At 37.4% G+C, this 13,539-nt stretch overlaps 1 protein-coding gene across 3 annotated transcripts in view; it reads right to left on the bottom strand.

Moving 5' to 3' along the window:
- The window catches only part of PPARG (peroxisome proliferator activated receptor gamma), a 134,591-nt gene extending 121,564 nt beyond the window's left edge, over positions 1-13,027 (bottom strand). For all 3 annotated transcript variants that reach the window (XM_077751572.1, XM_077751574.1, XM_077751576.1), the window contains exon 1: positions 12,944-13,027. The gene's annotated coding sequence lies outside the window, so the exon portion shown is untranslated. The remainder of the gene's footprint in view (positions 1-12,943) is intronic.
- Positions 13,028-13,539: the final 512 nt, after the last annotated feature.

The following is a 13,539-nucleotide window of genomic DNA, read 5'->3' as shown; positions in this document are numbered from 1 at the left end:
AGAGACTCCTACCTTCATTCTATATCCCCAGATGAAAGCCTGTTGAGAAGAGGGGGTGTGCAGAGATGTCCCAAGGTCATATAAAAAAAGGTTCCTCTATTTGCTTGCTTTGCTTTTATATGTAAATCAATGTCTTTGGTATTTTGGTTTGAAGTTACTCATAAACTCATATCTGCCTTGTGAAAGGAGATTAACTGTTAAATAATGATGCTAATATTTGTGATTCATACATGAAATAGCAGAGTGATTAAATTATTTTATATAGTACAAACAAATCAATAGGCCCAAACTTGATACTCTTTTATCTAATACTTAACAGAATGTTGGAAAAGAACCTGGTTTTTTAATGCATGAGTAAGAAGTCCTAATGACATTTTGTACTGTACATTATTATGAGCTTTTCTCCAGCTGTAGTACTAAATAGAATTTGTTACAGTTACTACTAGAAGCCTCCAAACAAGAATGTAAAACAGTGCTCTGGCCCTTAGGCCATTAAAAACCTGTTTTTCTGACCAGAACAACTAAAAGATGCAACACAGAATGCTGAAGTCTATAATTAACATTTTTCCCCCCTTTCATATTCTATTTTGCCCAGTTTACAACAGTAAAATGGATCTTTCTTCTGGTATTAATTTCAAATCATTATTTATCATTAAAAATGTTAAATAAAATAAAGAGTAATTTAGGGAATTCCTTAAATATGTAGAGAAGGCTAGCACTGGGAATCCGATAAAAGTGATACTGAAAAGGGGCGCCTGGGTGGCTTAGTCGGTTAAGCGTCCGACTTTCGCTTAGGTCATGATCTCGCGGTTCGTGGGTTCGAGCCCCGCGTCAGGCTCTGTGCTGACTGCCAGCTCGGAGCCTGGAGCCTGTTTCAGAATCTGTGACTCCCTGTCTCTCTGACCCTCCCCTGCTCACGCTGTCTCTCTCTCTCTCTCTCTCTCTCTCTCCTAGAAATAAATAAAAATATTTTTTAAAATGCTAAAAAAAAAAAAAAAGTGATACTGAAAAAATCTGTCCTCAAAATCAAATCAAGTTTAAAAATATTTTAAAGTACTTAGAATGTTCGAAGCCTCCCTGTCCTACAGGCTGTGAATTAGAGAAATCAAATCAAGGTTAGAAGTATTTTTAAAGTACTTATCATGCACTCAGCCCCTTGTGTTACAGGCTGTGAATTGAGGACATCAAATCAAGTTTATAAGTATTTATAAAGTACTTATCATGTACCCAGTCCCCAGTGCTATAGGCTGTGAATTAGGGAAATCAAATCAAGTTTAGAATGTTTATAAAGTACTGATAATACACTCAGTTACCTATGCTACAGCCTGTGAATTAGGGAAGATATGCAGTGCATACATATATAAGAGGAATAAGAACTACAATATTCATTTCTATCCTCTATGAATTAACAATTTGGCTTCGTACACAGAATCTGTACATAAAAATTATAAGAGGGGAGCCTGGGTGGCTCAGTCAGTTAAGTGTCCGACTTTGGCTCAGGTCGTGATCTCACAGGTTCATGAGTTCAGGCTCTGTGCTGACAGCTCACAGCTTGGACTCTACTTCAGATTCTGTGTCTTTCTCTCTCTCTGCCTCTCCCCCACTTGTGCTTTCTCTTAAAAATAAATATTTTTAAAAAATATATTAAAAAACTATAAGATATGACAGCAAAGAATTAGCAAATATAAACATGTAATATAAAATATGGAAGGCGTTAAATTACATTTCAGAGTAGATCTGCCAATTGTTTTCCTTCAGCTAAGATGAAAATTAGTTTGCATTTCCTGAATTCAAAAGCTGGTGGACAGTGTAAATATTTTATACACATTGTCTGACAAAGGAAATCAACCTGACTTTAAACACTTAATGTGCATAAGAGACAAATTAATTGTGTGTATGTATTGCACTTTGCTAGGATCAAAGATTGTTCCAGTAGATGAATCATGTGCATAACCTAAAAAGATACAACCAAACCAATATGCTGCATTTAATGCCTTGGTTATTTTCTCAGCTTTTACTGTATTGTGGTTATGTGCCTCCTTGGTGCCAGACGCTGGCTCACCTACCAGCATGATTTGCTCTCCGGACTAAGAAGTACTAGTCTCACTGTCTCTGAGGCCATGTTTTCAGATGGGCAGATTTTATTTCCTATGTAAGGATACCTAGTGTTGAAATGCAAGCGGTCACTCATTAAATGCTTGTAGAGTTTGTGGAACTGAATAAACTGTAGTGAAATCTGCAAAATTTGAGTTTTGATTACATCTGAACTAAACTGCACTCTATTTTGCCAGGGCAGTCTATATCTGAATGCATTAATTCTATTTAACTTCACATAAGCTCCTTCAAAATGTATTTTCCTTATCATTTCCCCCCCAAAGTGTCATGTTGTTCACAACTTACTTTTAAAAGGTTAACCAAATATTTTCTGTCAATGTAACACCAGAACTAAAATGACAATTTATATGTAAGTATAGTAATTGGAAATAGCTATAATAAATCATCTGACCAAAGGACTGTCATTTGAAATAGTATCTGGGTCTCCTTTTACTCAACTATTATAGTCTAGATATGTAAAAGTCCTTTATTGGCTTTTAAAGAAAAGTAGCTAACTTTATTTCCCAGGGGAGGAGGGGGGAAGAGGATTTAAAAAAATTTTTAATGGGATAGTCCCAGTGAACTTTGTTTTACATTTCTATTAAGTATAAAAAATTTTTCACAAATCATTACGTTATGAATTCACTTGTATAATTCACCCCTTAAATATATTCACTGTGAGGGGTGCTGGGTGGCTCAGTCAGTTAAGCGTCTGACTCTTGATTTCGGCTTAGTTTATCAGGTCAAGATTCCAGGCTGGTTAGTGAGTTCAAGTCCCACGTTGGGCTCTGTGCTGATGGTCTGAGGTTGGCTTGGGATTCTCTCTCTCTGCCCCGCCCCGCTTGCACACAAGCGCTTTTTCTCTCTCAAAATAAATAAATTTTTAAACTATATATATTCACTGTGAGAACATTATAAAACAAATCTTTCTGCAAAGCAAATAATCACCTTGTCATTTGGATTTTCAATAAAAGTAGTATCCTATTGACAAAGGATGCATTCTACCTCCTTTGTTAATAAATTTATTACTGAGAGACACAGAAAGCAACGTAATAATACGTTATTCATAGTATATAATACACACATATAACCTAAAATAATGCAGCAATAAGGGATCCAGGAAAAATATCCAAGGACGCAGGTTTTCCCCTACATCATACCCAACTCAAAGACAGCCACCTGACTCCATGTTGGTCTGGCAACGCTGCCTAGTCACAGGACATGGCCCAAACTGTGGCCTCTTCTTAGCCACCACCTCCCCCACTACTGTTCTTGTTCAATCTAGTTAACAACAATCCTAAACTACCAGAGAGATGGGTATTGTTTGTCTTGTTCCTTGCTTTATCCTTCTTCTCTAAAAAGGATCTTGGCACAAAGGAGATATTTGTTGAATAAATAAATCTTCATTAAAAAGGAGCTTTTTCTCAGTGGATTTGTCCTTTGAGGTATCATTACATGAAGTCTGTGTTAACCACACATTCTAAGTGCTATAAACTGAATTTTGTTGGCTGAGGTTTGCCTTGGGCTGTATTAAGGACTAAATCATCAGAAATGGGGGAGGCAGAAAGAAGAGAAATATTCAGTATTCATGATACAAAATTTCTATAAGTTTTTAAAACTTTTCATTTAGGTAAAGGTTATTCTAAAGACATCAAGCTGATATAAACTTCTCAAGAGAGGTTCCAAAGAAAGTGACAAGAAAAATGTAACCTGTAATCTGGGTCAAAGGCAAAACCACTTAATTTCCCCTTTGAGATTTCTAGAACAATGCAACAGAAAAGAGGAAAAATTAATTAACTCAAAGGCTATTGCTGTGTGTGTGTGTGTGTGTGTGTGTAAAATTGCTCTATATTTATTTATACATTATATTAAATACATGTTACATAGATCATATATTAAAAATGTACCTTTTAGGGGTGCCTGGGCTGCTCAGTTGCTTGAGCATCCAACTTCAGCTCAGGTCATGATCTCACAGGGCAAGGGTTCAGGCCCCATGTCAGGCTCTGTGCTGATAGCTCAAGCCTGAAGCTTGCTTCAGATTCTCTCTCTACCCCTCCCCCACTTATGCTCTGTCTCTCCCTCTCTCTCAAAAAGAAACATTAAAAAAAAGTACCTTTTACAGTATTCACTCAAAAATCTGACTAGATTTGGAGGAACTTCAATTCACTTGATATTAATAACTCGATTGTGGGATCATTTATATCTATTAAAAGTATAATAGACAGACGTACTTTTTAGAAAAAAATTTCAAAAGAGGATGGCTTTTAAATAAAATAACTCCAGAAACTATTTTTTTTTAAAAGCTCTGTTTGGGGGCACCTGGGTGGCTCAGTTGGTTAAGCAACTGACTTCTGCTCAGGTCATGATCTCCCAGTTCATGAGTTCAAGCCCCACATCAGGCTCTGTACTAACAGCTAGGAGCCTGGAACCTACTTCGGATTCTGTGTCTCCCTCTCGCTCTGCCCCTTCCCCGCTAACACTTTGTCTCCCTCTCTCTCAAAAATAAACAAACATTAAAAACTTAAAAAAAAATAATAAAAGCTCTGTTTGTCAGTGTACGCTGAAGTTCAAATAGGCAGCATAGAAATAAATCAAATTGAATCCTATGTAAGGCTGAAAAAATTTAGAGGCTGTAACAGAAATGGGATATTTTTCTCTTCCCAAATAGAGGCTAGTCAAGCAAAGACTACAGAGGAGCCCAAAATGTGAAATAAAACTGGATACAATCAAAAAGAATTCATGTGGTACCTTACCATTATCATCACTGGCTTTCAAGGAATAAAAGAGAGGATTCTCCATGATTGATTTACTTTTTGCCTTGATTTTTACTGATAAGAGTTACAGGCATACTAAAAAAATAGAAAAGCTATAAATGTATGCTTTTAGTTACAGAGGTAATTTTATATTATTGGCTAAACTTTGGAAAAGAGGGGAAAATATAATTTTTTTTAAAAAGCCCTCTATAACGTCACTATTTAATACAACTGTCATAATTTTTGCATATTCCTTCCCTTCCAGACTTTTTCATACACATATATTTATATAAGGTTGTAATCAATGGTGCAAATACATTTTTATGCTATTTTTAAAATATTTTTCAGATTTATCATTTTCTAAATTGTCATTGATGATTGTGTAACATTCTACCTAGTGATTACACCATAATTTACTTAACCAGTGCTTTTAAGGGGTGCCTGGGTAGCTCAGTCGGTTAAGCTTCCGACTTAGGCTCAGGTCATGATCTCATGGTTCGTGGGTTTGAGCCCCACATCAGGTTCTGTGCTGGCAGCTCAGAGCCTGGAGCCTATTTCAGATTCTATGTCTCCCTCTCTCTCTCTACCCCTCCCTGCTCATGTTCTGTCTCTTTCTGTCTCAAAAATAAACTATAAAAATTAAAAAAACAAAACAAAACAGTGCTTTTATGAAAGTCTTTGTGTATATTGCTTTTCCTATATCCTCCATGTCTTTAGGAAATGTTTCAGAAGTAGGAGTACAGCATCTCAGTATGTGATATACTGCCCGATAGCTTTCTAAGCAGCCTGAATTCAATCACAATGATATCAGAAATATATATGAGTACAAGCTTCTTCAGTTCCAGAACCAAAAATTTTACAATTAAAAAAAGTATCATCAACAATCACTAGGAAGGATACATATATGTTCTACTATTATTAAACTGAAATTGAGGCGTGCAAATCCGTTATCTTGTAAGTCTGTTTAATATGAATCCTCTGGGGGTGAATCATCCCCAGTGATCTCATAAAACCAAGTCCTGAAGTTGTAGTATTTGAACTTGGGAGACTCAGGATTCCTGGTGACCATTCTAAGGGAAGAAGAACCAGTAACACTCAGACTAGCCGGCTAGTCTCTCTTGACACAATCTTATTGACAACACTGAGTAATACGGTGCCAAGACAATGGAGTTAATTTTATAGGATGATCCCAAGGGGGAGAATACAGCAATGAACTTAAGCGTAGCAAGGGTAAGGCCCACTAAAAATAATCTAAACTAAGTGCACTGATCAGTGGGTCCAGGAGGGGAAGGGGGTTCCAAAACAATATCTATCAGAATTGTTTTGGAGAGTCAGAGTTTCTGACTCAGTAGGTTTGGGTGTGGCCCGAGAATTTGCATTTCTACCAAGTTTGCAGATGATGCCGATGCTGTTGGTCCAAGGACCACACTTGAGAACCACCGCCTTGGACGATTTCTTCATTGTTTTATTTAAAACAGTTATGGAGTGCCTACTAAGTATTGTGCTACATGCTAAAGATAGGAAGATGAATAAAACCCAGTCAGTACCTACTTCAAGTAACTGATATCTATATTTCTGTAGACACTGTACTGCTCTAGTCCTATATGCCAACAAATTTGGACTTCACTGAAAACAAAATTTAAAAATATATTATGCCACTTTTAAATAAAGCCAGGATGTTTTTAATTAGTTCCAAATGCTTTAGGAAAACATGTAGTAATCCTACATTGGCAAACGTCTGAGTATTTTCTTCACTCTTCTGGATTTTACTGACATGTGCAAATAATTTGTTGAAGTATCTTCTTCATTTATATATACACCATTCATACATTTGTTCTCTTTCACAAAATCTATCTTCTACATAAAACAGGAGACAGAATTTATCTAAACACTTTTCCACATGCAATCAAAAACTTGTTTACGCAGGTAATTATCAACTGACAGAAAAGAATGACATTTAGCAAGGTAGGACTTTGGGATTCCCTTCTCTGGGTTCAGACTTCCACAACACTGTGGAAAAAGCGAATGGCGAATTAACGATTTGCAAGAGGGTGGCCTAAACCTAACTGTTAAACATTACCTGTTAGCTGATTCACAGAATTAATGAACTTGCTTTTGACATGGCTACTAAGCCTCTATCTCTAACAAAGACATGTTGGCTTGCCACAACTACTCTTGGCAAATAATAATAATAATAATAATAATAATAATAATAAAGCATGTATTAAGTTGTATGATCTGTGGATTCACAAAAGCATTAAGCATTATTTATACTTCAGTCTACTTTTTTCTAGTGTGATTGAAAGGTTCCCCTCATTTCAATCTACTAAGAAGCTACTTTAAAACTCTGGAAGAACTAACTCATGGAGACACTAGATAATTTGTCTAACATCGCAGTGAAAATAAAAACATCTAATGAGAGGTAATGTTCAGATATTTGATTACCAACCACTAACACATAATCTTAATTTTGGTAACATTTCCAAGGAAACTTGACATTGGAGAATAACAACTCTTCTCTGAGGGAAAAAATGGTTCAAAGAAGACTTGTATTGATTTTTAAGAGAAAAATAAAAACATGTATAGGAAACTATATCCTTTCCAATCACTGCTGTTTCCAATGGTTACTTTCCTATTTTGTTTCGTTAGAGGCTGCTTTATGGAGAAACTAGAACATGAGTCACTTTAATTTTATTTTTCCTTCTCCAGATCACCTCTTTCAAACTCCCACGTGTGTTGTCTATTCCCTAAAGGCCTTGTATTCAGGTATCAAGGAAACTAGGAACTAACCACTCAAATTTTTGCTGACAATGATTTAAAGACCTAACCCTGCTAGGAATATCGGCATTTTGAAAGTGGACTTCAAACTTTCAAATGACAAATATAGTTTGAGAGGTGGAATGCCACCTAGTGGGGTGGGGTCAAAGTTAAGGGGTTCTTTCTAGCACTTCATCATTGTACTCAGATTCTGACAGGTCTGTTTTCCCATTGCCTTCCCTATAAAGGGAAATTTATTCCTTAAACATACAGGATAAGAATATCCTCTTTCCAGTCACTTTCCCAGATTCCCTCCTGAAGCAACTTACAGAGCCAGAGAGAATAACACTGCCAGGTGGCAATTTCAGAATTTAAAGACATATATTTTTAATTTTTAAAGGTTTATTTATTTTTGAGAGAGAGACAGGGTGGTAACAGAGGAGGGGCAGAGAGAGAGGGAGACACAGAATCCAAAGCAGGTTCCCGGCTCTGAGCTGTCAGCACAGAGCCCCATGTGGGGCTCCAACTAGCAAACCGTGAGAACATAACCTGAGCTGAAGTCAGATGATTAACTGACTAAGCCACCCAGCGCCCCTAGAGACATTTTATTCTGTGATGTCACTGAGAAGCACGGTGAGTTCTTAGAAACCAACCTGATATTTGAGGTCTATGCACGGTAACTGCAATCTGCTGACTGCGGGAGTCGGCCATACACAGATCTCTTACACTCCTACGCAGGGTATTTCCCTATTTTTCTACCTCCCTCCTATCTCCCTTCTCCTTATCTGTGGTAAACTGTGAAGGAATTCACACCCCAGGTTTATGCTAATATGAACTCTTGCCAGAAGGTCAGAAAATTTGTCTCAGTAAGTCTTAAACTCTCCTTGATGAGTCCACAAATGAAAGCATTTTTAAAGAAAGTCGATCAGTCAAACTAGCAATGAATTTATTTTGTAAAATCAATGAAGTAGAATGTTTCCTAAACAGATAATCAAATTGAATTAAACCATTATGTGATCTACTTTAAATCCTGACCATGAAGTTTTAAGTCTCAATTTTAATTGATTTGTGTTGCATGAATTGATTACTTCATTTCTTTCCTTTATATCCGAGAAATCACAGTAGGAAAAGGAGAATCATCGCACCCTTTCGCATAAAAGATTTTCAAGTTGAGAACTGCCTAGTCACTGAAATAGCTAAAGGTACAGCAATGACTCTGAGAAAGCCAAACTGAAGAGAGTGGAAGTGACTATCGCTCCCCACTTCCCAACCCAAAGGGGAAGCACAGGAAAAGGAATACTCACTCCAGGCACAAGCCTGAGCTTTCTCTGCCCTGTCCCTACCCCTTTAGCTATGTTCCTCTGTGGGCTCGGTAGCTCCATATTCCAGGAACAGAATGGCCTTCAGACCTGGAATCAAGTCTCTTACTCTCTTGCGGAGAAGATGCTTCACAGTAAAATGTATTACTTAACAATTCATAAGCAGAATTTAAAATTTATTATTTTGGGGCACCTGGGTGACTCAACTAGTTGGGAGTCTTGATTTCAGCGCGGGTTATGATTTTGGGGTTCATGAGTTCAAGCCCCGCGTCGGGCTCTATGCTGACAGCTCAGAGCCTCGAGCCTGCTTTGGATTCTGTGTCTCCCTCTCTCTCTCCCTCTCTGCCCCTCTACCACTTGCACACGCTCTCTCTCGCTCTTTCCCTCTCTCAAAAATAAACCTTAAAGAAAATTTTAATTTGTTATTTGGATGATGCATGGTTTTCCAATTACTCCCTACTAGTAAACTGGTGGGCTATTAGAAGGCATACTCACTCTGAAGCCTCTAAAAGCCGATTTTTGTTTACAGCTTGACAGAAAAAGAGTCAATTCTTACAAGTACAAGTCACTATTTGGTCTTTTAGTCTGAGATAATAACCTGTCTTTTGATGTGAAGGTTCACAGGCCTCATTATAAAACAAACCTGCTCCTGGATAACATACATTAAGTGCTCGCAGAGGACACCATAAAGATATGTAAAGAATAGGACTTAACAAATAAAAGCACAATCTGCACCTAGACGGCCTTCGACACGCAATGTTGACACAAGAGGATCCACGTTGTGTCTACGCAGGACTCACAAAGATAATCTCAATAAAATAAAAAAATTATTAGTCCGTTTTTTTATTGAAAATCATCAGGGAATAGGAAGTAAAATTTTAAATCAAACAGTGATGAAATACTTCCAGAAGCATTTTATAAATTGACCACCACATAGCAAGTATTATCTTCAGCTCATTCTTAACAATGATCTCAAAATTAATACTAGGGCGAATTATTAGAATTTGTAGAAGAGTTAGCGACGACGTGGATAACCATGGAGTTTCTCTTTAAAATATCTGCTCAGTTAAATTCAGGACAAGGTCATATCATTTAAGACACACAGGCTTGCTGATAAAGTCTTAAAATCAAACCAAAAAAAAAAAAGTATAGAACGATAACTGCAATATTTTTCCCAATTCATAGAGGAGGAAGTGGAGAAGTAGAAAGGATAAGCGGTCACTGGCCATTACCGCCCTGACTGTGCTGGAGTTCATCTGATCTCAGAAATAAAGCAGAGTCGGGTCTGCTTAGTAATCAGATAGGAGAAAGAACAAGTGATTTGCCTCGTAATAACTGAAACTGTGAAAAATGTAAACACTCATATTCTGAATTCAATATTCAGTATTAAAGTGTTAATATGTATTGATTGTTGAAGAAAAATATTTCTTGGTGTATAAACATTTTAAAAAATAAAAAAGTATATACTCTTATTGGTGACAGCTTTTGTCTTAGTATCTACAAAGATATCCCCAAAATATGGTCTATTGTATTTGAATTGGTTTCCTTCCAAGAGCCAAGTTAAGTATTTTTGGTAAAAATAAAATGTGACATTTTTATTAAATTAGCTCTAAAATATAACGTCATATAAATCTGCTTCTGTATTGTGGTAAAATACAAATAGTAAATAAGAAACTCCAAGATTTCAAATATTCTTCAATTTAAAATGTTTACCGAGAATGTTACGACATGTATAATATGCGGGGGCTGTCTATGCTTACAAAGTGGTTATTCAGAATCTTACTATACTTTGGTGGAGTCAAATTAGATCAGTTTCAAAAGATCTCCGTAAGCATTTTTTGTTGCTTTTAGGCCTCAACCACCTACCCTAATATCGCGATTTGCTAGGAAAAATAAGAAAAGGAGCTTAGAAATTCAGTTTAACTGTTTTTAAGGAGGCGGGAGCATATTTTACATTTACGGATTGGTGACTTAAATCAAGTTTTCTTGATCAGTGATTTTTAAAGAAATCCTCTACAACTGGTATTTATTTAGTGGAAATGTTAGGAGATCAAAAACTTCTTCCAGTATATCTGCTACACCTTAGGACATATATTTTCAAGTTCAAGTGACAATGGATTTAGCCGGACACCTACAAATTAGAATGATGACATTTTCTGTGTTATCCATTAGCAGATAAAGAGATACATACATACATACATAGATCCTATGAGAGAAGTAAAAGTATAGGCCAGGATTTATAAAAAAATTTGTAAAGTAGTACTTTACACTTTTCTCCTACTTTGTGAAAGTCTCTTGTCATTCACAACCATTTCAGAATTTGAAAACTAAATGAAATGTATTAATACTTGTGTATGTTTTCACAGCAGTGCCTTTCACATAGCATTCACATGTAGAATTATCCTAATAATTACGGTTCATGGCAAACATCTTACTTTCAGAGAATTACAGAGCAGAGAAAAATAAGTATTTGTTTACAGTCCTGTAACTTACTAACCAAAAGCAATTAGCCATGATCAGTAACGCATTTCTAATTCATATTCCTAAGGTCAGACTTCGTCTCCTATATAAATTTTAAATGTCCTAGAGATTTTGAAATTAATAGTGATTTTTTAAAATTATGATACACTATTTTTTAAATATAATTCTGAAATATACAAAGAAATGAACATTAAGGAAATTTGTCCCTTGAAAGAAAACAGTGTATTCAATTATTAAAAACACCAATCACAAAAATACTTCCAAAGTACTTTAAGCTCAATAAAGACTATGATGCTGGCAGACATTTATGTTTTGCTTTTTAAAAATTATATCCTTTTAAATTTAAAAGAACGAAAAGCAATGTCCAAAAATCTCAGCCCAGAATTCTCCAAGCCTTCAGCCTTCATCAATGCCATGCTTTTATAGTAGTTACTGAAAAGACTAGAAACAAACTTTTAAATATGAAAGATTTTGATTTTAAAATGAAAAAAAAAAAAACCCACATTTCTCCCCTCCAATGAGTTGTAAGAGATTGAGATGGTCACCAGGTGATTCTAAGATGCATTAAGATATAATTATCAGCAAGTGAACATATCACATAACATATCATATAACTGAAATACAGGAGAAAAATCACGTGGAGTACACAGTAAAGCAAAAATAGATGGTTTTGTAACAAGCTTCATTTTTGTGGCTAACATAAAGTTAGTTTTAAATTCTCCTATACCAGAGAAGACTATGGCGCCATATTAGCTACAGAATGAATCTGTGCACCTGACTTGAAAATAGACAACATAAAAATTATGTTAAAACTTGAACAGATTCTCTTGAAACGTCACTCCTACTAACACTAACTGGTAACACGTGTAAGTGTCTTCCACGAAACAATCATAAGAGTGTGAAGTATTTCTTTAAAAGAGAAGCCCCAAGGAATGTCTATGTCAGTCTCTATATCAGAAGGGTTTCCTCAATCATCTAACACCGCCCGTTTGGTCCTGTTCTCAGTGATTGATCGTTCAGCTATAGACAGAAGACTGCCACCCAACGCCTGAGCTTTCTGGAAGAAGATGATACCCGGGTCCTTTTAAAGAGTAAGTTATTAGTGTTCTCTCAACAACTCTGCTTACAAGTTGTTTCGTGAAGGACAAAAACGGTTGACATTAAAATAATGTACTTCAAAATAAGGAGCCTCTCCAGCAGTTGGGCTCCTACAACTCGTTCAGCATCTTGCCTGGTTTTGTTTTCAGACGATGATTTACAAAATTAATTTTACATTTCATCCCCTGATCTTGAAAGGAAAAGAAGAAAACCTTAAGCTTCTTCATGACAGATTACTCTTATTGGACTTTATTCCTCCTAAAACGGATACTACCTTCCCAAGAAAACAGTGAAGTATCCTTAGACTCAAGTGAATTAGATTCTTACGTTAGAACAAGAGCACAGCCGAATAACCACTACAGAATGGTCATCCCCATCATCTTGCAAATTCTGGGTACAGCAACACATTTCGCAAAATGCAATTAGAGTGAGGCGACTCACCTAAGCAACGGAAGCTAACAAGAAGATTTTAGAAATGCAGCCTTCTGATCCCCAGCAGAGGTAAAGGCCCCTTCTTTACCTAACAACCGATCTTATATAAAAGCAGCAAATAGGTTACTCCCAGTTTCTGCCTCCTTACCTTAGGCTCCTCCCCAAATACCAAGGCACACAGTACCACAACTACACACCCACTTTCCACCCCCTGCACTGAGGGACCGGGGCTTTTTGTCAAGCTACCTGCCTCTCCCAACCTCAGAGTACACACAGCGGGTGCTGAGGCCCCGCGAGCGTGGGGGCCCCCGGCCCGGTAATTCCACTCTTCCTAACGGGGGGGCCAGCACAGCGCTCCAGGGCGCCGGGACCCGGGGGACCCCCGAGGGCGCCCCTCGCTGAACTGTCACCGCGACCCTCACACAGTGGCCCGCCGCCTGGGCTCCGGAGAGAGCGAGCAGAGACTCCGCGGCCGCGGGACGGACACGCATCGGAGCCCGCGTTTCGGTCCCAAACTTCGCCTCGAGCGCCTCCTGGACGCCCGCGCACCTCCGCCGGGGACTCGGAGGTCCCCGGTTCTGTCGGACCGCGCGACCCAGGCGCTT

The sequence above is a fragment of the Crocuta crocuta genome, unplaced genomic scaffold (genome assembly GCF_008692635.1).
Source record: "Crocuta crocuta isolate KB4526 unplaced genomic scaffold, BGI_CrCroc_1.0 scaffold69-1, whole genome shotgun sequence".
In the NCBI taxonomy this organism is placed as follows: domain Eukaryota; kingdom Metazoa; phylum Chordata; class Mammalia; order Carnivora; family Hyaenidae; genus Crocuta; species Crocuta crocuta.
The sequence above is the reverse complement of the archived record's forward strand: the minus strand, read 5'-3'. Positions and strand labels throughout refer to the sequence as shown.